Here is a 22739-nt window from a genome sequence, read left to right on the forward strand (position 1 = left end):
ATTCCGGACTTCAAGCTCTATTACAAAGCTGTCATCATCAAGACATCATGGTACTGGCACAAAAACAGACACATAGATCAATGGAACAGGATAGAGAGCCCAGAAATAGACCCTCAACTCTATGGTCAACTAATCTTTGACAAAGCAGGAAAGAATGTCCAATGGAAAAAAGACAGCCTCTTCAATAAATGGTGCTGGGAAAATTGGACAGCCACATGCAGAAAAATGAAATTGGACCATTTCCTTACACCACACACAAAAATGGACTCAAAATGGATGAAGGACCTCAATGTGCGAAAGGAATCCATCAAAATCTTTGAGGAGAACACAAGCAGCAACCTCTTCGACCTCAGCCGCAGCAACATCTTCCTAGGAACAACGCAAAAGGCAAGGGAAGCAAGGGCAAAAATGAACTATTGGGATTTCATCAAGATCAAAAGCTTTTGCACAGCAAAGGAAACAGTTAACAAAATCAAAAGACAACTGACAGAATGGGAGAAGATATTTGTAAACGACATATCAGATAAAGGACTAGTGTCCAGAATCTATAAAGAACTTAGCAAACTCAACACCCAAAGAACAAATAATCCAATCACGAAATGGGCAGAGGACATGAACAGACATTTCTGCAAAGAAGACATCCAGATGGCCAACAGACACATGAAAAAGTGCTCCATATCACTCAGCATCCGGGAAATACAAATCAAAACCACAATGAGATATCACCTCACACCAGTAGGAATGGCTAAAATAAACAAGTCAGGAAATGACAGATGCTGGCGAGGATGCGGAGAAAGGGGAACCCTCCTACACTGTTGGTGGGAATGCAAGCTGGTGCAGCCACTCTGGAAAACAGCATGGAGGTTCCTCAAAATGTTGAAAATAGAACTGCCCTATGACCCAGCAATTGCACTATTGGGTATTTACCCTTAACATACAAACATAGTGATCCAAAGGGGCACGTGCACCCGAATGTTTATAGCAGCAATGTCCACAATAGCCAAACTATGGAAAGAACCTAGATGTCCATCAACAGATGAATGGATCAAGAAAATGTGGTATATATATACAATGGAATACTATGCAGCCATCAAAAGAAATGAAATCTTGCCCTTTGCGACAACATGGATGGAACTAGAGCGTATCATGCTTAGCGAAATAAGTCAAGCGGAGAAAGACAACTATCATATGATCTCCCTGATATGAGGAAGTGGTGATGCAACATGGGGGCTTAAGTGGGTAGGAGAAGAATCAATGAAACAAGATGGGATTAGGAGGGAGACAAACCATAAGTGACTCTTAATCTCACAAAACAAACTGAGGGTTGCTGGGGGGAGGGGGGTTGGGAGAAGGGGGTGGGATTATGGACACTGGGGAGGGTATGTGCTTTGGTGAGTGCTGTGAAGTGTGTAAACCTGGTGATTCACAGACTTGTACCCCTGGGGATAAAAATATATGTTTATAAAAAATTAAAAATTAAAAAAAAAAACACATGAAGCCAAAAAATGACAGAACTTAAAAGAGAAATAAATAGCTCTACAATATTGTTGGAGACTTCAATATTCAGTTCAGAATAATGAACAGAACTGCCAGGCCGAAGATAACTAAGGAAACAGACCACCTATTACAATAAACCAAACTAGATCCTAAAGACATTATAGAACACTCTACCCAAAGACAGTGGCACACACATTCTTCTCACGTGCACATGGGCATTTTCCAGGACACACCATATATTATACCATAAATTAAGTCTCAATATATTTAAGAAGATATCATATAAACCCTATTCTCTGGCCACAACAAAATGAAGTTAGAAATCAATAACAAATATCAAAATTGTGGAAATTAAAGAATGTACTTGTAAACAATATTTCAAAGAAGATATCAAACTAGAATTTAGAAAATACTTAGAAACAAAAACAAAAACAACATAAAAAAATTATGGAACATAGCAAACCAATTCTAAGGGAGAAATTATAGCTATACATGTATACATTAAAAAAAAAAAGATATCAAATCAGCAAACTAACTTTACAACTCAAGGAACCAGAAAAAGGAGAACGATTAAATCCAAAACTAGCAGAAGGGAATAACTAATAAAGACTAAACGGGGATAAATGAATAAATAGAAGAGCAGCAAAGAAAATCAATGAAACAAAAAGCCGATTCTTTGAAAAGATCAACCAAACTGACAAACTTTTAAGCAAGACAGACTTAAAAAAGAGAGAAGACTCGAATTACTCAAAATCAAAATCAGAAAAGAAAGGAAAGATATCACTACTAAGTCTACAGAAATTAAAGGATTATAAGAAACTACAATGAACAAATATATGCCAAAGAACTGGACAACATAGATGAAATGGACAAATTCATAGAAACACAGAATCTACCAAGACTAAATCAGGAAAACAAAGAAAATCTGAACAGACCTATAATTAATAAGGAGATTAAATCAGTAATAAAAATCTCCCAATAAAGAGAAGTCCTGCAGCTGTCGCAGGTGAATTCTACCAAATATTTAAAGAAAAATTAATCAATTCCTCTCAAACTTATCCAAAAAATTGAAGAAAAGGGAACACTTTCAAACTCATTCTAAGAGACCAGCATAACACTAATACCAAAAAGAGACAAACACACTCTAAGAAAATTACAGATCAATATCTCTTATGAACAGATGTAGAAATACTCAACAAATGGTAGAAACAGAATTCAGCATCATGTTAAGAAGATAACACCATGACCAAGTGGATTAATATAAAGTTGGTTCAACAAATCAATTATTTTAATACAAACATCAACAAGATGAAAGAAAAAGCACATGATCATCTCAATTGAAGAAAAAAACAGTTTATAAAATTCAACATTCTTTTTATGATAATAACACTCAACAAATTAAAAATAGAAGAAAACTACCTCAACATAATATAAAAGCCATATATGAAAAACCCATAGTAAACATCATACTCAATGGTGAAAGACTTAGAAGCTTAGAAAATCTTAGAGCTTCCCCTCTAAGTTTAGGAACAAGGCAACATGCCGACTTTTCACCATTTCTATTTGACATAGTACAAGAAGTTATACTTAGAACAATTCGGCAAAAAAAGAAAAAAAAAGAAAAAGGAAAAAAAGAAGGCATACAAATGGGAAAGGAAAAAGTACAATGATTTTATATTTAGAAAACCCTAAAGACTCCACAAAACAACTGTCACAACTAATAACAAATTAGCAGGATACAAAGTCAAAAAATAAACATCAGTTACATTTCTATATACCAACAATGAAAAATCTGAAAAGGAAATTATAAAATCAATTCCATTTACAACAGCATCAAAAACAATAAAGTACTTAGGAATTAACTTAAACAAGGAGGTGAAAGACTTGTTCAATGAAAACTACAAAACAGCACTAAGAAAAACTAAATATGACATACATAAATGGAAACACATCTCATGTTCACAGACTTAAAGATTTAGTTTAGTTAAAATGTCAATACATCCCAAAATAATCTACAGATTCAATGCAATCCCAAAGACATACTGCACCAAAACAAAAACTCACCTTAAAATTCATATGCAATATCTAGGGCCTCCAAAGAGCCAAAATAATTGGAGAGAGAGAGAACACAAAACTGGAGGCCTCATACTTTTTCATTTCAAAACTTATGACAAAGCTACAGTAATTAAAATAGTGTGGTAGTGGCATAAAGACAGATATATAGACCAATGGATAGAATAGAAAGCCCAGAAATAAACACTGACAAATGACTTTTGACAGGAGTGATAAGATCATTCAATGGGTAAAGGAGTCTTTGCAACAAATGATGCTGGAGAAACTGGATATGTGCAGGCAAAAAAATGAAGCTGGACCTTTACCTAACATCACATATAAATTAACTCAAAATAGATCAAGGATCTAAGTATAAGACCTACAACAATAAAATTCTTTTTTTTAAAGATTTTATTTATTTATTTGAGAGAATGAGTAAGAGAGAGCATAAATCAGGGGAGGGGCAAAGAAAGAGAGGAATGAGCAGACTCCCTACTGAACAGGGAGGCTGATGTGGGACCCTGGGATCATGACCTGAACTGAAGGCAGACGCTTAACTGACCGAGTGACCCAGGAACACTGACAATATAATTCTTAAAAGAATATATAGGACAAAAGCTTAGTGACATTAGATTTGGTAATGGTTTCTTGGATATGACACCAGGTCTAAGTAAAAAAAGAAAAAAATAGGCAAATGGGACAACATGAAAATTTTAAAATCTTTCACATCCAAAAGACACTATCCCTAGTGAAACAATGAATTACCTAAAAAGCCATGCATTCATACAAAAGCCATTTCATGTGCAAGAAATGTCTATAGATTTTTTTATGTAATCAAATAGGAAATATTCAATGATACGGTTTCAGGTTCCATTTTGCAAATAACCTTTAAGGAACTACCACTGGTGTAATTTTAATTTAGTATTAAAGATGAATAATCACAAATACCTGAAAAGCGTTATAAGAAAAAAAAATTATAAGAAAAAAGATACTATCCAGAGAGTAAATGACAACCCACAAAATGTGTGAAAATATTTGCCATTCATATATCTGGTAAGACACTACCATCTAGAATCTATAAATTCTAAAGCTCAACAAAAACAAAAACAAATGAGGCACCTCGCTGACTAAACTGGTAGAGCATGTGACTCTTGGTCTTGGGGTTATAAGTTCAAGGCCCATGATGGGCATAATGCTTACTTAAGAAAATAAGATTAAAAAAAAAAAAATCCAATTCAAAAATGGGCCAAGACTTTAGTAGAAATTTCTCCAAAGAAAATACATGAATGGCCAATAAGCACATGAAAAGATGCTCAAATCACTAGTCATTTGGGAAATGCAAATCACGACTACAATAAAGTATAATTTCATACCCATTAGAATGGCCTACTATCAAAAAAAAAAAAAAACAGAAAATATACGTTGGCAATGATGTGGAGAAATCAGAACCCTCATGAATACTGATAGGAATATAAAACGGAAAGCAAAATGATGGTTTCTTAAAAAATTAAAAACAATTACCATATGATCCAACAATTCCACTTCCAAGTATTTACCTAAAAGAATTGAAAGCAGGGTCTCAAAAAGGTATTTGTACACCCATGTTTATAGCAACACCATTCACAACCATAGAAGCAACCCAAGTGGCCACAAATGAATGGATAAGCACAATGTGGCATATGCATATAGTGAGTGGTAAATCAGCCTACCTTTAAAAAGAAGAAAACTCTGCAATATGCTACAGCATGAATAAGCCTTGAGGACATTATGCTTAGTGAAATAAACCAGTAACAAAAAGTCAAAAACTATGTGATTTGCCTTATACAGGTACGTGGAACAGTCAAAATCACAAAGACAGAAACTGTAATAGTGATCGCCATGGGCTGGAGGGAGGGGAAAGTGGAGAATCATTGTTTAATAGGCATAGAATTTCAACTTTACAAGATGAAAGGGTTATGGGGATGGATGATGGTGGTGACTGCCCAAAATTATGACATTTAATACCACTGAATTCTATACTTAAAAATAGCTAAGATGGTAAATCTTATGTGTATTTTACCATAGTAAAAAGAAAGAAAGAAAGAAAAGAAAAGAAAACTTTATAATAATTTGGTCTCTGATCTATTTAACAAGTCTTAATATTGGTTTTTAAAAGATCCTGTTTTGGGGGTGCCTGGGTGGCTCAGTTGGTTAAGTGTCTGCCTTAGGTTTTGTCATGATCCCAGGGTTCTGGGATCTGCTCAGCTGGGAGCCTAATTCTCCCTTTCCCTCTGCTACTACCCTCCACCTTGTGCTCTCTCGCTCTGTCTCCCAAAGAAATAATATCTTTAAAAAACAAAAAAATAAAAATAAAAATAAAAGATCCTGTTTTTAATTACACTATTATATACCATGACTCTTTATTAATTACATAGATGGCATGTAAAACACATATTTCTAAACATGCATATACTTAAACCAAAAGCAAACTTATAAGATTACTCCCTAAAGCAAGATGGCAGAGGAGTAGGAGACCCAGGAGTTCAGCTAGATAGTTATCAAAACATTCTGAATACCTACAAACTCAACAGAAGATAGAAGAAAAAGAAGAGCAGCAATTCTAGGAACAGAAAATCCACCACTTTCCAGAAGGTAGGACATGCAGAGAAGTGAATCCGAAACCACCAGAAGATAGGCCACAGGGTGAGGGGCCACGTCCGGGCAAGTAAGAGAGCCGCAGAGCACAAAATTGGAACTTTTAGAAGTCTGCTCCACTGAGGGACCTCACTCCAGAGAAGGAGGGGTGGAGCCCTTGAAGGGACAGTGTGGTCTCAGGACCTGCAGTGTCACAGAAAGACCAGGGGTACCTGAGTGTGTCAGAGCTCCCAGGTATAGGAACAGGGAAGCCAGCTACAGAGATGGAGCTCAGGAGTACATTCTCAGCTCAGGGTTAAACCATGATCCTTAAACCATGATCCAAGGCACAGCCGGACCACTGCACTTCAAGCACGGACACCTCAAGAGGCAGATCCGGGAAGACTCACCTTCCTCCTCCAGGAGGAGCATCATGGAAGCACACCACAGGAATCTACTCAGTTTGGAGACTCCAAACAGGGCCATGCACCAGAAATAGAAATGCTCTGTCACAAACCTGGTGAGCATGGAGTGCAGCCATAGACCAGGGAAAGGGGAGGGATTGGCTGCTTTTCTCTGAGGACAAATTGAGGAATGGGGCCCCCAGCTCTCAGTTCCCCTGGCTGGAGATTGGGAGGCTGCCATCCTGATTCCTGTCCTCCAAGGCTCTACAGAAAGCATTCGGGGAACAAAAGCTACTGAGAGCAAACCTGAACAGATTACATAGCCTGGCCTCTGGCAAGGATGGTGCAATATTGCCTCCGGCAAAGACATTTGAGAATCACTGAAACAGGCCCCTCAACCCAGAAGATCAGCAAGAACATCCAGCCAAGACCAAGTTCACTAATCAATGAGAACTACAGAACTCCAGAGCTAAGGGAAAACAACACAAAGAATTCATGGCCTTTTTCCCAGGATCCTTTTGTCTTTCAAAATTAAATTTTTTTAATTTTATTTTTTTCTTATTCTACTTTATAATGTTTCTTCTTTCCTTTTTTAACATTTTTTAACTATTTTATCTTATCAATACCACTGGAAAAAAATCTTTTTAAGTTTTCATTGTTAAACTCATATTTTATCCATTCGTTGTATTTAACCTCACTTTTTGTATACATATAGATTTTTTTTCTTTAACGTTCGGGGATACAACTTTTTCTAATAGATCAAAATATATCATAAATCTAGAACATGGCTTTGTTCTAGTCTCTGGCCTGATCACATTTCCCCCCCGCAACCAATTTATCAATAATTTTTTTAATTTATTTATTTGACAGGCAGAGATCACAAGTAGGCAGAGAGAGAGAAGTGGAAGCAGGCTCCCCACTGAGCAGAGAGCCTGATGCAGGGCTCGATCCCAGGACCCCTCAGATCATGACCCGAGCTGAAGGCAGAGGCCTGAACCCACTGAGCCACCCAGGCATCAATAACATTTTAAAAATCACTTTTAATTTTCATCTTTACAGTCATATACCATCCCTTCATCATGTTTGCCCTTATTTTTGTATATGTAAGTTTTTTCTTCTTTAAAATTTTGGAAGGTAGTTTCTTCTAAGAGACCAGAATACTCCCAAAATCAAGTGGGTGACTTTGTTCTATTCACCAGTCTAATATATTTTTTTTAAAATATTAGTAATACGTCAGAACTAGAGTTCAGAATGATGATTATCAAGATGCTAACTGGGCTCAAAAAAAGTGTGGAAGGGGCGCCTGGGGGCTCAGGTCATGATCTCAGGGTCCTGGGATCAAGCCCCGCATGGGGCTCTCTGCTCAGCAGGGAGCCTGCTTCCCCCTCTCTCTCTGCCTGCCTCTCTGCCTACTTGTGATCTCTCTCTCTCTCTCTCTCTCTCTCTTTTTCTGTCAAAATAAATAAATAAAATATTTAAAAAAAAAGTGTGGAAGATATCAGAGAATCCTTTTCTGGAGAAATATAAGAACTACAATCTAAGTTGAAATCAAAAAACCTGTTAAAGAAATGCAATAAAGAATGTAGGCTCTTACTGCTAGGATAAATGTGGCAGAAGAGAAAATTAGTGATATAGAAAACCAAATGATGGAGAATAAAGAAGCTGAGTGAAAGAGAGACAAACTACTACTGGACCACAAGGGGAGACTTTGAGAAATAAGTGATAACATAAGACAAACAATATTAGAATAACAGGGATCACAGAAGAAAAAGAAAGAGAGAAGTGGCAGAAGGTATACTGAAGCAAATTATAGTCGAGTATTTCCCTAATATGGAAAAGGGAAGAAGCATCAAAATCCAGGAGGCATAGAAAAACACCCTCAAAATTAATAAAAATAGGTCCATACCCCGTCATCTAATAATAAAACTTAGAAGTCTCAGTGACAGGCACCTGGGTGGCTCAGTGGGTTAAGCCACTGCCTCCCGCTCAGGTCATGATCTCAGGGTCCTGGGATCGAGTCCCGCATCAGGCACTCTGCTCAGCAGGGAGCCTGCTTCCTCCTCTCTCTCTCTCTGCCTGCCTCTATGCCTACTTGTGATCTCTCTCTCTCTCTCTCTGTCAAATAAATAAATAAATAAATCTTTAAAAAAAAAAAAAAAGAAGAAGAAGAAGTCTCAGTGACAAAGAGAAAATCCTGTAAGCAGCTCGGGACAAGAGGTCTGTAACATACAACAGTAGAAATATTAGATTGGCAGCAGATGTATCCACAGAGAGCTGGCAGGCCAGAAAGGGTTGGCATGATATATTTGGAGCACTAAACGAGAAAAATGTGCAACCATATTATATCCAGCTAGGCTGTTACTGAAAAAGAAGGAGGGATAAAAAGCTTCCAGGACAGGGCGTCTGGGTGGCTGAGTGGGTTAAGCCTCTGCCTTCAGTTCAGGTCATGATCTCAGAGTCCTGGGATCGAGTCCCACATCAGGCTCTCTGCTTGCCTCACTGCCTACTTGTGAGCTCTCTCTCTGTGTCAAATAAATAAATAAAGTCTTAAAAAAAAAAAAAAAGCTTCCAGGACCAACAAAAATTAAAAGAATTTGCAAACACCAAACCAGCCCTATAGGAAATATTGAAAGGAGTCCTCTAAGCAAAGAGAGACCCTAAAACTAACAGACCAGAAAAGAACAGAGACAATATACAGTAACAGTCACCTTACAGGAAATACAATGGCACTAAATTCGTATCTCTCAATAGTTACCCTGAATGTAAAAACAAGCTAATGCCCCAATCAAAAGATAAAGGGCATCAGAATGGATTAAAAAAAATAATAATAAGACCCACTGATATACTTTATGCAAGAAACTGACTTTAGATGCAAAGTCACCTCAAGATTTAAAGTGAGGGGGTAGAAAACAATTGACCATGATAAAGGACATCAAAAGAAAGCTGGGGTGGCAATCCTTATATCAGATCAATTAGATTTTAAGCCAAAGACTATAATAAGAGAGAAGGAAGGACACTATATCATACTCAAAGGGCCTGTACAACAAGAAGATCTAATATTAAATATCTATGCCCCTAACATGGAGCAACCAACTATATAAACCAATTAATAACAAAATCAAAAAAACACATTGACAATAATACAATAATAGTAGGGGACTGTAACACCCCCTTCACTGAAAGAGACAGATCATCTAAGCAAAAGATTAACAAGGAAATAAAGGCTTTAAATGAAAACACTGGACCAGATGGACATCACAGATATATGCAGAACATTCCATCCAAAAACAACAGAATACACCTACTTCTCTAGTGCACATGGAACATTCTCTAGAATAGATGACATCCTGGGTCACACATCAGGACTCAACTGGTACCAAAAGATTGGGATCATTCCCTGAATATTTTCAGACCACAATGTTGTGAAAATAGAACTTAGTCACTAGAGGAAAGCTGGAAAGAACTCATATACATGGAGGCTAAAGGGCATCCTACTAAAGAATGAATGGGTCGGGGCTCCTGGGTGACTCAGTGGGTTAAGACTCTGCCTTCGACTTGGGTCCATGGTCTCAGGGTCTTGGGATCGAGCCCCACATCAGGCTCTCTGCTAGGCGGGGAGCCAGTTTCCTCCTCTCTCTTTGCTTGCCTCTCTGTCTACTTGAGATCTCTGTCAAATAAATAAATAAAATCTTAAAAAAAAAAAGAAGAAGAAGAAGAAGAAGAAAGAATGAATGGGTCAACCAGGAAATTAAAGGAGAACTTTTAAAAATCATTGAAACAAATGAAAATGAAAACATAATATTTGGGACACAGCAAAGGCAGTCCTGAGAGGAAAGTATATAGCAATACAAGCCTTTCTTAAGAAACAAGAAGGGTCTCAAATACACAAACTAACCCTACATAAAGGACCTGGAGAAAGAAGAATAAATAAAGCCTAAACCCAGCAGGAGAAAAGAAATAATAAAGATCAGAGCAGAAATCAATGAAATAGAAACCAAAAGAATAGAACAAATCAACAAAACTAGGAGCTGGTTCTTTGAAAGAATAAATAAGATTGATAACGCCCCTTGGCCAGACTTATCAAAAAGAAAAGAGAAAGGACCCAAATTAATAAAATAATGAAAGAGGAGAGATCACAACCAACATCAAAGAAATACAATTATAAGAACATATTATGAGCAATTATACACCAGCCAATTTGATAATCAGGAAGAAATGGATGCATTCCTAGAGACATATAAACTACCACAACTGAACCAGGAAGAAATAGAAAACCTGAACAGACCCATAATCAGGAAGCAGATTAAAGCAGTTAACAAAAATCTTCCAGCAATCAAGAGGCCCAGGGCCAGATGGCTTCCCAGGGGAATTCTACCAACATTTAAAGAAGAATTAATACCTATTCTCCTAAAAATGTTCCAAAAACAGAAATGGAAGGAAAACTTCCAAACTCATTTTATGAGGCCAACATTACCTTGATCCCAAAACCAGACAAAAAGGAGAATTACAGACCAATATCCTTTATGAACACAGATGCAAATTTTCTCACCAAAATATTAGTCAATAGGATCCAAGAGTACATTAAGAGGATTATGCGCCATGACCAAGTGGGATTTATTCCTGGGCTGCAAGACTGGTTCAACACCCACAAATCAATCAATCTGATACAATATATTAAAGGAAGAACAAGAAGCATATGATACTCTCAATAGATACCAAAAAAGCATTTGACAAAGGACAGCTTCCTTTCTTAAAACTCTTCACAGTGTAAGCATAGAGGGTACATACCTCAGTATCATCAAAGCCATCTATGAAAAACACACAGCAAATATCATTCTCAATGGAGAAAAACTGAGAGCAGGGCTGTCCACTATCACCTCTGCCATTCAACAGAGTACTAGAATTCCTAGGCTTGGCAATTGGACAACAAAAATAAATTAAAGGCATCCAAATTGGCAAAGAAGTAGTCAAACTCTCCCTCTTTGCAGATGAAATAATATTTATGTGGAAAACCCAAAAGACTGCACTCCAAAACTGCTAGAACTCATACAGGAATTCAGCAAAGTGTCAGGATACAAAAATCAATGCACAGAAATCAGTTGCATTTCTATACACCAACAGCAAAACAGAAGAAAGAGAAATTAAGAAGCTGATCCCATTTATAATTGCACCCCAAACCATAAGATAAATACGAATAAACCTAATGAAAGAGGCAAAGAATCTCTACTCAGAAAACTATAAGGTACTCATGAAAGAAACTGAGGAAGACACAATGGAAAAACTTTTCATGCTCATGGATTAGAAGAACAAATATTATGAAAATGTCTATGCTACCTAAAGCAATCTACACATTTAATGCAATCCCTATCAAAATCCCATCCAATTTCTTCAAAAAAATGGAACAAACAATCCTAAAATTTATATGGAACCAGAAAAGATCCCGAATAGCCAGAGGAATATTGAAAAAGAAAGCCAAAGTTGGTGGTATCACAAGTACAAACTTTAAGTTCTATTACAAAGCAGTCGTCATCAAGACAGTACAGTACTGACACAAAAACAGACACATAGATCAGTGTAACAGAATAGAGAACCCAGAAATATACCCTCAACTCTACGGTCCAGTAATCTCAGAAAAGAATGTCCAATGGAAAAAAGACAGCCTCTTCAACAAATGGTGTTGGAAAGCTGGACAGCCACATGCAGAAGAATGAAACTGGATCATTTACTTACACCACACACGAAAATAGACTCAAAATGGATGAAGGACCTCAATGTGAGATAGGAATCCCTCAAAAATCCTTGAGGAGAACACGCAGCAACCTCTTCAACCTCAGCCACAGAACTTCTTCCTAGAAACATCACAAAGGCAAGGGAAGCAAGGGAAAAAATGAACTATTGGGATTTCATCAAGATCAAAAGCTTTTGCACAGCAAAGGAAACAGTCAACAAAACCAAAAGACAACTGATAGAGAAGATATTTGCAAATGACATATCAAATAAAAGGCTAGTACCCAAAAATCTATAAAGAACTTATCAAACTCAACACCTAAAGAACAAAGAATCCAATCAAGAAATGGGCAGAAGACTTGAAAAGACATTTCTGCAAAGAATACATCCACATGGCCAACACACACATGAAAAAATGCTCAACTTCACTCGGCATCAGGGAAATACAAATCAAAACCACAATGAGATACCACCTCACACCAGTCAGAATAGCTAAAATTAACAAGTCGGGAAATGGCAGATGTTGGTGAGGATGCAGAGAAAAGGGAACCCTCCTACACTGTTGGTGGGAAGGCAAGCTAGTGCAGCCACTCTGGAAAACAGTACGGAGGTTCCTCAAAAAGTTGAAAACAGAGCTACCCTATGACCCAGCAATAGCACTACTGGGTATTTACCCTAAAGATACATAGTGATCTGAAGGGGTACGTGCTCCTGAATGTTTATAGCAGCAATGTCAACAATAACCAACTATGGAAAGAACCTAGAGGTCCATCAACAGATGAATGGATAAAGAAGATTTGGTATATATACACAATGGAATATTATGCAGCCATCAAAAGAAATGAAATCTTGTCATTTGCGATGATGTGGATGGAACTAGAGGGTATTATGCTATGTGAAATAATTCAAGCAGAGGAAGACAATTACCATATGATCTCTCTGATATGAGGAATTTGAGAGGCAGGGCAGCAGGCTGCAGGGGGTAGAGAAGGAAAAAATGAGAAGGAAAAAATGAAACAAGATGAGACCGAGGAGAGAGACAAACCATAAGAGACTCTTAATCTCATGAAACAAACTGAGGGTTGCTGGGGTTTGGGGAGTAGGGATAGGGCGGCTGGGTCACAGACATTGGGAAGGGTATGTGCTATGGTGAGTGCTATGAAATGTATAAGTCTGATGATTCACAGACCTGTACCCCTGGGGCAAATAATACATTATATGTCAATTTTTTAAAAAAAGATTACTCTTTAAATATTACTTCACTGGTTTCAATGAAACAGAATCAGATTATAACAAAATTGTTACATAAAGAACTTTACCTCATAACTCATTACTCATTTTAATGAATGAGTTTTAACCAGAATCATACCAAGTTTATATATACTATAAATAAAATTAATGAGGTTAAATAATTTCATACTGTGTAAGTATAAAATCATGTACGCTCCCAAATACCTAAAATATCAAGAGCCAATGTTCAATTTTAGGGATATGAACTTAATTCTCCTTCAGTAGCTCTGCTGGATGTTGTTAGAATTGTATTTCAAATATTTTCTGCCGTTTCAATTAAACATTACCTAAATAATGCTGAGCTGGGGTAAAAAATGTTAAGAACATCTCCAAATCTAACATAACAGATTAATGCACCAGTGTTTGTTGCCTTAACAAAAGTGAAAGCTTGTGAGGAATTCAGAAACCACCTGAAGATTCAAACTCACAACGAAATTGCAATGACATATTGTGCTCCTTGATATTACTACCAGAGATGGCTCTTTAAGAAAGTAAGGAAGACAACCTTATTAGTGTAATTGGAAATGTGCTTAAAAAAAAAAAAGAAAGAAAGAAAGAAAAGAGAGAGAGAAATAGAAATGTGTTAAAATGTCCACCAGAACAAAAACCTCTCTTGCAGCATATTACATTACCTGTGAAAGGTAATCTATAAACAATCAGTGCAAATATGTTCTTTAATCTGACTTAGAGAAGAAGGAACTATAAAGAGAACAAGGCCCAGGAACTAACATAGAGCTGACTTTGTGTGTATCTGGACTACAGCAGTGGGAGGAGTGTTAGGATACAGGTCTATGGCCTACTTGGGAGTATGGATATGTCCTATTCTGCTGTAGGACTACAGTGAGATTTCTCGTTTTGAAAACTCTCCCTTCAAAAATTCACTATAAATCAAGGACAGAAATCATGAGATTCTAAGAACAACAACAGGGAGATCCTTTTCCTCTTAGCAATTACTAGTATTCATGTAGTAGGATCATGGGAGAAATTTTTTATAAACGTAGAAGCTAGGTTTGAAGAATAATGCACACCTACTCTGTAAGAGAAAAGGAGATCAATCTGTTCCCTCCCCACCCACCCACCTACCCCCAAGAGGAGGAAAGTCGGAGAGCCAGAGGGAGCATGCAATGTCCCATGCCATGAGAGCCATCCTGGCACTCTATGCCCAATCTTCAGTAGGAACTTAATGCAAATCACATTTTTTAAGCAAATTACATAATGAAATATTTGTTAGAATTACAGTTAATTTTGATCTTAGAAAACATTATTTTCTAGTTTCTATTACCAAAATGTAAAATTATATGTTAGTTTCCAGACCAACTTTTTTTGTAATTCACTTTCTTTCTTCATTAATACATCAGAAAAGTCTGACTATGAAGTGAATGGTTGAGATGTAAGAAGTCTAACAAAATTTCTGTATTTACTTCTAACTTGTATACATGATTCTTAAGTACTCAAGTACTCAAAACCTTTGAAACCCATTTACTGAAGGGATATCCTTTTATCATATTCCTCACTTCATAAATCATTTATAATTTTAGGTCCATTTTATATCATTTTTATAAATTAAGCAATGAGAAATAGCATTACTGTGATTTTAATAGTCATTTCAAACAATACTTTGGGGTACCTGGGTGGCTCAGTCGTTAAACGTCTGCTTCCTGCTCAGGTCATGATCCCAGCGTCCTGGGACTGAGCCCCACATCAGGCTTCCTGCTTGGCAGGAAACCTGGTTCTCCTCCCACTCCCCCTGCTTGTGTTCCCTCTCTCACTATGTCTCTGTCAAATAAATATTTAAAAAATAAAATAAACAAACAATAAATAAAATAAAATAAACAATATTTTATCTCTGCATCATTTTAACCTTGACTTTCTGTGTTTAATAATCTCTCTCAAATGCATTCCATAATTTATTTCTCAGTGGTTTTTATAGTATTCCTCAAAATGAGTATTAACACATTAATTTAATTTAAAATGAAATCATTTTTTTTTTTTAAAGTAAGTCAATCTTACCTGACTGGGCTTCACCAATTAGGTTACATGGCATTATTTTATCCAAAATTAAAAATTCAACAGGCAAATAAACCACCTCAAGGTTCTGACATACTTAAACCTTAAAGCATATGGTAAGATGAAAGCATTTAATTAAAAATATTGTTTGGGGAAGGTCACAATGAAATCCTATTTCAATTTTTCCTAACATTTTCAGAGCATATTGAATTAATCAAGGTTACTCTAAATGAAAGAGGACTGTATAGTTTTAGGCAAATTTTAGTAAAGTTTTGAATGACTAATGGGTAATTAATCCTTTTGGAAGTCAGGTGGTTTTCAATCTTTTGTTTGCAGCCAAATTAAAGAAAGGGCCTAAATGAGTTACACCATTGAAAACAATTTCTGATAATAGGCCACCCATGTGATTTTGTTTTGTAAATAACATGGAAGGAGTTCAAATAATTCCCATCTTATTTAAGTGAATAGGTTTCTAAGCACTCAGATCTATAACGCTGGAAAAAGGGAATAAATTTGAAACAGAATCCAGTCTCATTTTAACCACAAGTAATATTCATCCACATGTATATAAACTAACCAGGGAGGAAAAGTCCCATCCATTGAGATACATTCCATTAAATTTTTACTTTTAATTTTTAGTAAATTTATCAAAGTAATAATTGATAAAGTAATTTTGATAAATCAAAAATTTATCAAAGTAACATTCACTTTGATAAATTTTATAATTTTAAGAACTGTAATGATAATAGGTTTATTATACTTGCAGGCACAAATGACAGTTTATATTCATATTTTTGTGAAAAAAACTTACAGTATGATCATAAAAAGACTTTTTAGCATTAAAATACATTAAAGTAAGATAATAGTATGTCAGTAACGTGAATTGGAAGTTTGAGATTAGCAATGTATAGAAACCTCAACTTCTGACTGTCAAAAAAGAGATATTTACCTATTTTTTAAGTGGATGAGGGTAGAAAGATATTTAGATTCCACTGCATATTTTTGGAAGAATGATCTAACGGTTTTTTAACAAAAAATTCAATACTCATAATACATTGGAAATTACAATCTTTAAAACTGTATAAACAAGATACATTTTAAGTGTTCATTTTAAAACAGACAAAAGGATATGTAATTTGTTTTCTTAGTGTAAGAAGGTCTTAGTTTTCTAGACATGGCTACAAGAACTTGAACAAATCACAACCTTTGAAATTGAGTCTCTTAAACTATAAAATGAGAATCATATTCACTCTACCTCAGATTATGTAATATTACACATATTCACTATGTTTTTGTAAAATGTAAAACAATATGATTAAATTAATGAAGGCCTAGGAAAGTAATAACTCCCTTGATTTTGTGTCCTTTTCGTATGAAGTAGACCAAGAACACAGCCCATGACAAATCCCAGCTGTAATTCATGAAAACTTGATTCATTTCCAGGAGCCATATATTAAATTGATCTATAAATAACTAAATTCCTATGTGCCACGATTCTTTAAAATTAAATTTAGCCAAATATAAGAGGAGGGTATTACAAAACCAGACTTGGGAACTAAGACACTGAAATGTAAAAAGGGAACAGGGGACATAGATTTAGAAACAATGTTATGGAGGGCCATCCTTACTCAGTCATTCCCATCTTTTGGGGCATTTGAAACTTTCTACCTTAAAATCAGCATTTTGTAACATAAATTCTTAGGCCTGCAGCAAGGTTATGAAACAGTTAGCAGTAACATCCCCATTTTCTGGGCCTCCAACTACAGTTCTCAGTAGTTTCACTTAGACGGAGCCAAGTATATTCTCCAGGCAAACCAAGCATACTAGATAATAAAAACATCATACTGAAATAAAAAATAATTTTCCAACATACAAATTTTATAATGAAAACTGTTCTTAATTCTGCTTCTAGGTTGTCTGATAATTTGGCTAAATGACTTGGTACTCAAATGAATAAGCTATTTACCAAAAATATATACATTTTTATTAAAGTATCAAATTACATTTGTGAAATTTCAGATACGCTCAGTATTTCACAAGTTCTTCCAATCATTTTCCAATATAATTTGCACTTACAAAATTTCTGCTTAGCTAGAAAAGTCTGAAACTGATTAGTTTCATTAAGCCAAGATTCTTAGTCTTCCAGCTTCCGCAACAGCAATTTCAGAGATATTTCTCTTGTACCTGCAGTCTCTGAACCCAAATAAATTATCACTCTAATAACAAGTTGAGAGCATCGCACAGTGAATACCACCTAAATTCTATAACACAGCATTTCCTGTAACTATATTTGCTTTTATATTTTAATTTTTTTGTGGACAAAACTATTCATCCCTCAATACATCCATTAATCTATCCTTTTTTTTTTAAGATTTTAATTTTAAATAATGTCTGCACCCAACATGGGGCTCAACCAACCAAAAGATAAAGAGTCATATGTTCCACCAACTGAGCCAGCCAGGTACATTTCAAAGACAGTTGCCAGTGTAAGTATGTATCACACCCAAACACTTCAGCATACCTATCACTAGCTGGAACTTAATAATTTGGGGGGTTTTTTTAAGAGGAAATTTATAAATATGAAATGTACAAATCTTAAGTGTCTCAAAAGCAGATTTTACAAATGTTCATACCATTCAGCATGAGAGCCCAAGAGCCTTGCAGAAAAGACAAGTTCCTGTTGTGGCTGCAGCTCCAGCCTTCCCACTGACACTAGGCACTTTTCTGGACCATGTAGCAATAGTACAAATGCCTCTTTTGAACAGGTCTGCATACAAGCTCTGGGTAAAGGGCCCTCTTCTTCTTCCTCCTAGAAATATTAGCTGCTCTTTAACATCTTCTACTTCTGGGACCCTTAGACTCAGAGCTCTTTTATGCCTTTTAGTATAACCACCCCTCCTTGTTCTAGTTAACATTTCATCATTAAATTTTCAAATAACCAGTAGAGATCCGTCTCCTGACTAAACTCAGACTACTATAAAGGGTTAGTCACTGCACAGCTTTTCTGTATGTTTGAAAATGTTGGGGGGAGGGGAAAAGCAAAAAGGCATATTTAAGAAGACAGACCAACTGTTAATAATTGTTAAAGCTGGATGATGGATTGAGAAAATTATACCACTCTCTCTTCATTTGTTTATGTTTTAAATTTCCTGTAATACTTTTTAAAAGGAGATGAGGGATAGAGAGAAAGGCTTCAAAATGGCCAAAGCATTTATGAGGAGCCTGGTGGAATGAATTTTAACAGGCAGAAACAGAGAATAAGACTCCAATCAAAGAAAAAGCACATGTAAAATATGGAGGCAGAAAACCAAAGGACATGTTTTAGCAACAGCAAGTAGGTTGGCTAACGTATAAGACGGAAAACGCAAATAAATGTGCATGGTAAGATATTTTTCCACTCTTTCACTTCTGTATTACTTCATACTCAATTGCTTTTTTTTTTTTTTTTTTTTTTTGGCCTACTCTCCTCTCTGCTCTGCCCTTACTTCTACATACTGTCCAAGATCTAGCTCTTTCCACTCTTCCTCACCTCTCATGAGCCATAAATTGATCCATTGCATCTTTTTGTATCTTAATTTCTTCAAACATGGGCATAATGATATGATATGTCTTTGGACATATTTATGACAAAACATAGATGTGCTTGTGCTTATACACCAGCATTCTTTTACATTTAAAGCCAGCAGTAGTAGCATAAAACAAGTTTCCATAATATCTAGTTAGTAGAGCATAAGAAAACGCATTAGTAACAACTCATGTGACTTTTTTTGTGATTACAAAATGTGTCTATATACACCAGAGTGAGATATGTGCATGTGTGCCAACCTAAGATCTCTGGGAAGGGACTGGTAATATTCTTTGTTAAACTGGATGTTAAGTACAGTAGGACAAATAATAAAATGAATACTCAATATTTTCTCCACCCACCCATATATTTAAAGCACCCTTAGGCCAGTGTCCAGTTACATCTCTCCACTTTTCCCTTCCTTAGAAATGACAACTATAGTGAAATTTGATTTACAAAAAACATGTCTGTTTCATCCAAACTGAAAATATTAAAAAATTATAAAACCAGTTAGATATTTAACAGGAAGAACTCCTTAAAGAGATAAAGAAAATACATCCAAACAAAACATATGACAATTCATTAGAAGTACATAAGAACATAGACTTGTTGTACACATTAAAGTATACAGCTACCCCAATTGGGCTCCTTTCCCTCCTAATCCCCATTATTGGTAAGGTCCGAACCTGTCATTTTACTTCAAACTTCTGCATGTGTTACATGCTCTTCCATCTATTTAGAATGTGGCAGGAACACAGTTATCCCAAAACAGGAGACAGCAGCAGAAAGATGTTGTGTGGTATCATCCAGGCAATGACCTCTGCTTTCTCAACCCTTTCTGGGTTCCCTGATGCAAAGTGTGCCTCAAGATCCAGGACAATGCAATGTTTGGAAATATTCGTTCAAACAACACACCAAGACTGTTAAAGTAAGTTCCTCCAAAACACAAAAGCAATGGTCAAGACTAGAATTAGGTTTCTTTCTTGCCTCTGACAGAGCTCTTCCTGTGTGTGTAATCAGTATCACAAACAGCTATGCACGCCATTGTATACCACAGGCAAAAGGGATGTCCTTACAAAGATATGTTGCAGCAGTGCCTGCTCTTGGTGATGCCTTGATTCCACTAAGTTCTAGAGGCTGTGCAAAAGAACTTTCTGTGATAATGGAAATGTCTGGTATTCTGTCCCATATGATTAGAATACTTGAAATATAGGTATAACTGAGGAACTGGATTTTTATTTATTTTTATTTAATTTTAATTAATTTAAATTTAGGAGCCACAGGATTCATAGCTACAGTCTTGGGTAATACAGTTCTAGAGTCTTAGTTAAAAACAAAATAAAACAAAACAAAACAAAAAACAAACAGGAACTTAAAGCATGTACGGTTGCAAATTGTCTTACTGCCAACCCAAAACCCTACTACAACACTGCAATTGTGGTTCTACCTCCTACCTTAGCTGCTTGGCCAAAACATCCATTTGTCTTCATTCAGGCAACAACTCCTTTGCAAAGCCCTGGCTCCCCAGAGTTACTAACTCTTTATTACTACTAACCAGGTCATACCATATTGTCATTATGGGTTTACATAGCTGTATTCCCTGCTACTATGGGGGCTCTAAAAAGGCAGCAACTGTGTATATTAATCTCTAGATTCCCACAGCCTACTAGGGTGCCACATCCTAAAATTCTTTCCCTACATTTTCCTGGCCAATTTATTAAGCCAGTTTTCATCTAACCAATCACAGCTCTTTACCACTCTACCATTTGAAATCTCATAATCCCATCCACAACAAACATCTTAGAAATGGAAAAATTCCAGGTCATTTTTATCTATATCACAGGGTGTGGTGTTGTACCTCTATCTATGATTGTTCATTAGAAAACACTGTAAAATAGTGAAAATGATGCATTTAGAAAACCAAGTGGAAATAATGAGGAAGTAGTTTGACACAGAATCTGGAATTCAGGACAAGACACAAATTTGGGAGTTTTCTGATATAGATGTAACCAGATATTTGACATCTGTAACCAATCAACTCGTAATTTATATCACATAGGGATTAAGTGTAGGCAGAAGAACAAAGGCATTCCAGTGCTAAAGAAGTCAGAGGTAAAAAAGAGGGGCAACCAATGACATAAGAGGAAAACCAGTAAAGTATATGAATAAGTGAATAAAGGCATTAAAGAAAGACAGAATTACTCAGTTATAATAAATACTACTGGTAAAAAAAAAAATTTGGAAATATGTTATATTCTTTCCCACAATAGCAAACCCTCCAAAATGAAGAGAGTAAAACTGAAAGGTACCAATTGGCCTTCAATTACCAGTTGACAGAGAAAAACTAGAAGTTACAATAACGTTATCTAATACAGATACTGCACTGATTTGCTTACAGTTATGCTATTCCAGAACACCACATCTTCCTTTCAATATCCACATCACACTAGCTTTCAAGGAGCACTACAACTCTCTTGGGCAGCATTAATTTTAAATGAAAACCTCTTGTTGTTTTACCAGTTGAGATTCTGCCTGAAACAACCAGTGTCTCCCATACAGCTGCCACACTTTACTTAGAAATGCAGGTTTGGCATCATTTCAAGGTCAAGATGGTTGACCTGCCTCCAAAAACGAACGGACAAAACTGTCAACGCTCACCGAGGACTTAAGAAAAAGTTAGATCCGTGAACTGTGAGCTCCAGGAAGGGAAGGGCTCATTTCATTTCCCACAAGGCAAACGCTCACTATTTTTTATTTAATTTTGAAAGAACTGCATCTTACAGAAAGGAGGGGGCGAGAACTTCCAAGGCACTACACCCTCCAGAAGGCTATTACCCTAACAGCCCTGAGTAGGGACCGGCGAGCCTGCGGGTCAGCTGGTTAGCAGGGTAGATCAAAACAACGCGGAACGGCGCACAACCGCATTTCGGACCCTAATGTTAACAGAAAACCCCTTGCCCTTGGGCCCGGGCTCACCTGCCTCAGGGAGTCGGGAAGACGCGCGGTAGCTGGCCGCCTCAGAGAGGCGTCCCCGCAAGCTGCTCAGCTCGTCACCGGACACTACCTACAGCGGAGGGTCCCCTGGCAACTAGGGAAGGAGGACCCGGCAGGCCGCCGCGCACTCGCTGGGAGTCTTCGGTCTCTGAACTGCGAGAGCCACAAATCCCTCAGGTACTCGCCAGCGGCCCGTGCTTGCGCGCGTTCTCCCGCCTCGTCGCTTAGCAACTTGCGAAGCCTTCCAGCCTTAGCAACACGTCAATTCCGCCCGCCCCTACGGAGTGTGAAGAGTTTTAAAGAGACTCTGTTTCCGGGTCGAGCCGATTTTACGCAGCGGAAGGTCTCTTTACCTCCCACTTTTACCCTTGGGGTAAGATAAGTCTCACTCACGCACGAGTGGGTGATGTAGCTAAAGGGTCTGTATCTCCTTCCTCGCCTTCCACGTGCCTCCCCTCCCACCAATTATTGGGCGCCAACGAGCAGGTCCTCCCCGCCCCAAGCACAAATCTTCAACTCATCGCTGCCCTCCAATCACAGCGGCCCGCCCTCGGGGACTACTTTGCAATCGACGAAGAGCGTAGGGAGAA

General features: G+C 37.0%; 1 protein-coding gene across 6 annotated transcripts in view; it reads right to left on the minus strand.

Moving 5' to 3' along the window:
* LOC101686034 (WD repeat containing planar cell polarity effector) overlaps positions 1–22689 on the minus strand; it is a 531713-nt gene extending 509024 nt beyond the window's left edge. For all 6 annotated transcript variants that reach the window (XR_006606054.1, XM_045077902.1, XM_045077899.1 and 3 more), the window contains exon 1: positions 22132–22689. The gene's annotated coding sequence lies outside the window, so the exon portion shown is untranslated. The remainder of the gene's footprint in view (positions 1–22131) is intronic.
* Positions 22690–22739: the final 50 nt, after the last annotated feature.

The sequence above is a fragment of the Mustela putorius genome, unplaced genomic scaffold (assembly GCF_011764305.1).
Source record: "Mustela putorius furo isolate JIRA1106 unplaced genomic scaffold, ASM1176430v1.1 tig00000224_pilon_pilon_pilon, whole genome shotgun sequence".
NCBI lineage: Eukaryota > Metazoa > Chordata > Mammalia > Carnivora > Mustelidae > Mustela > Mustela putorius.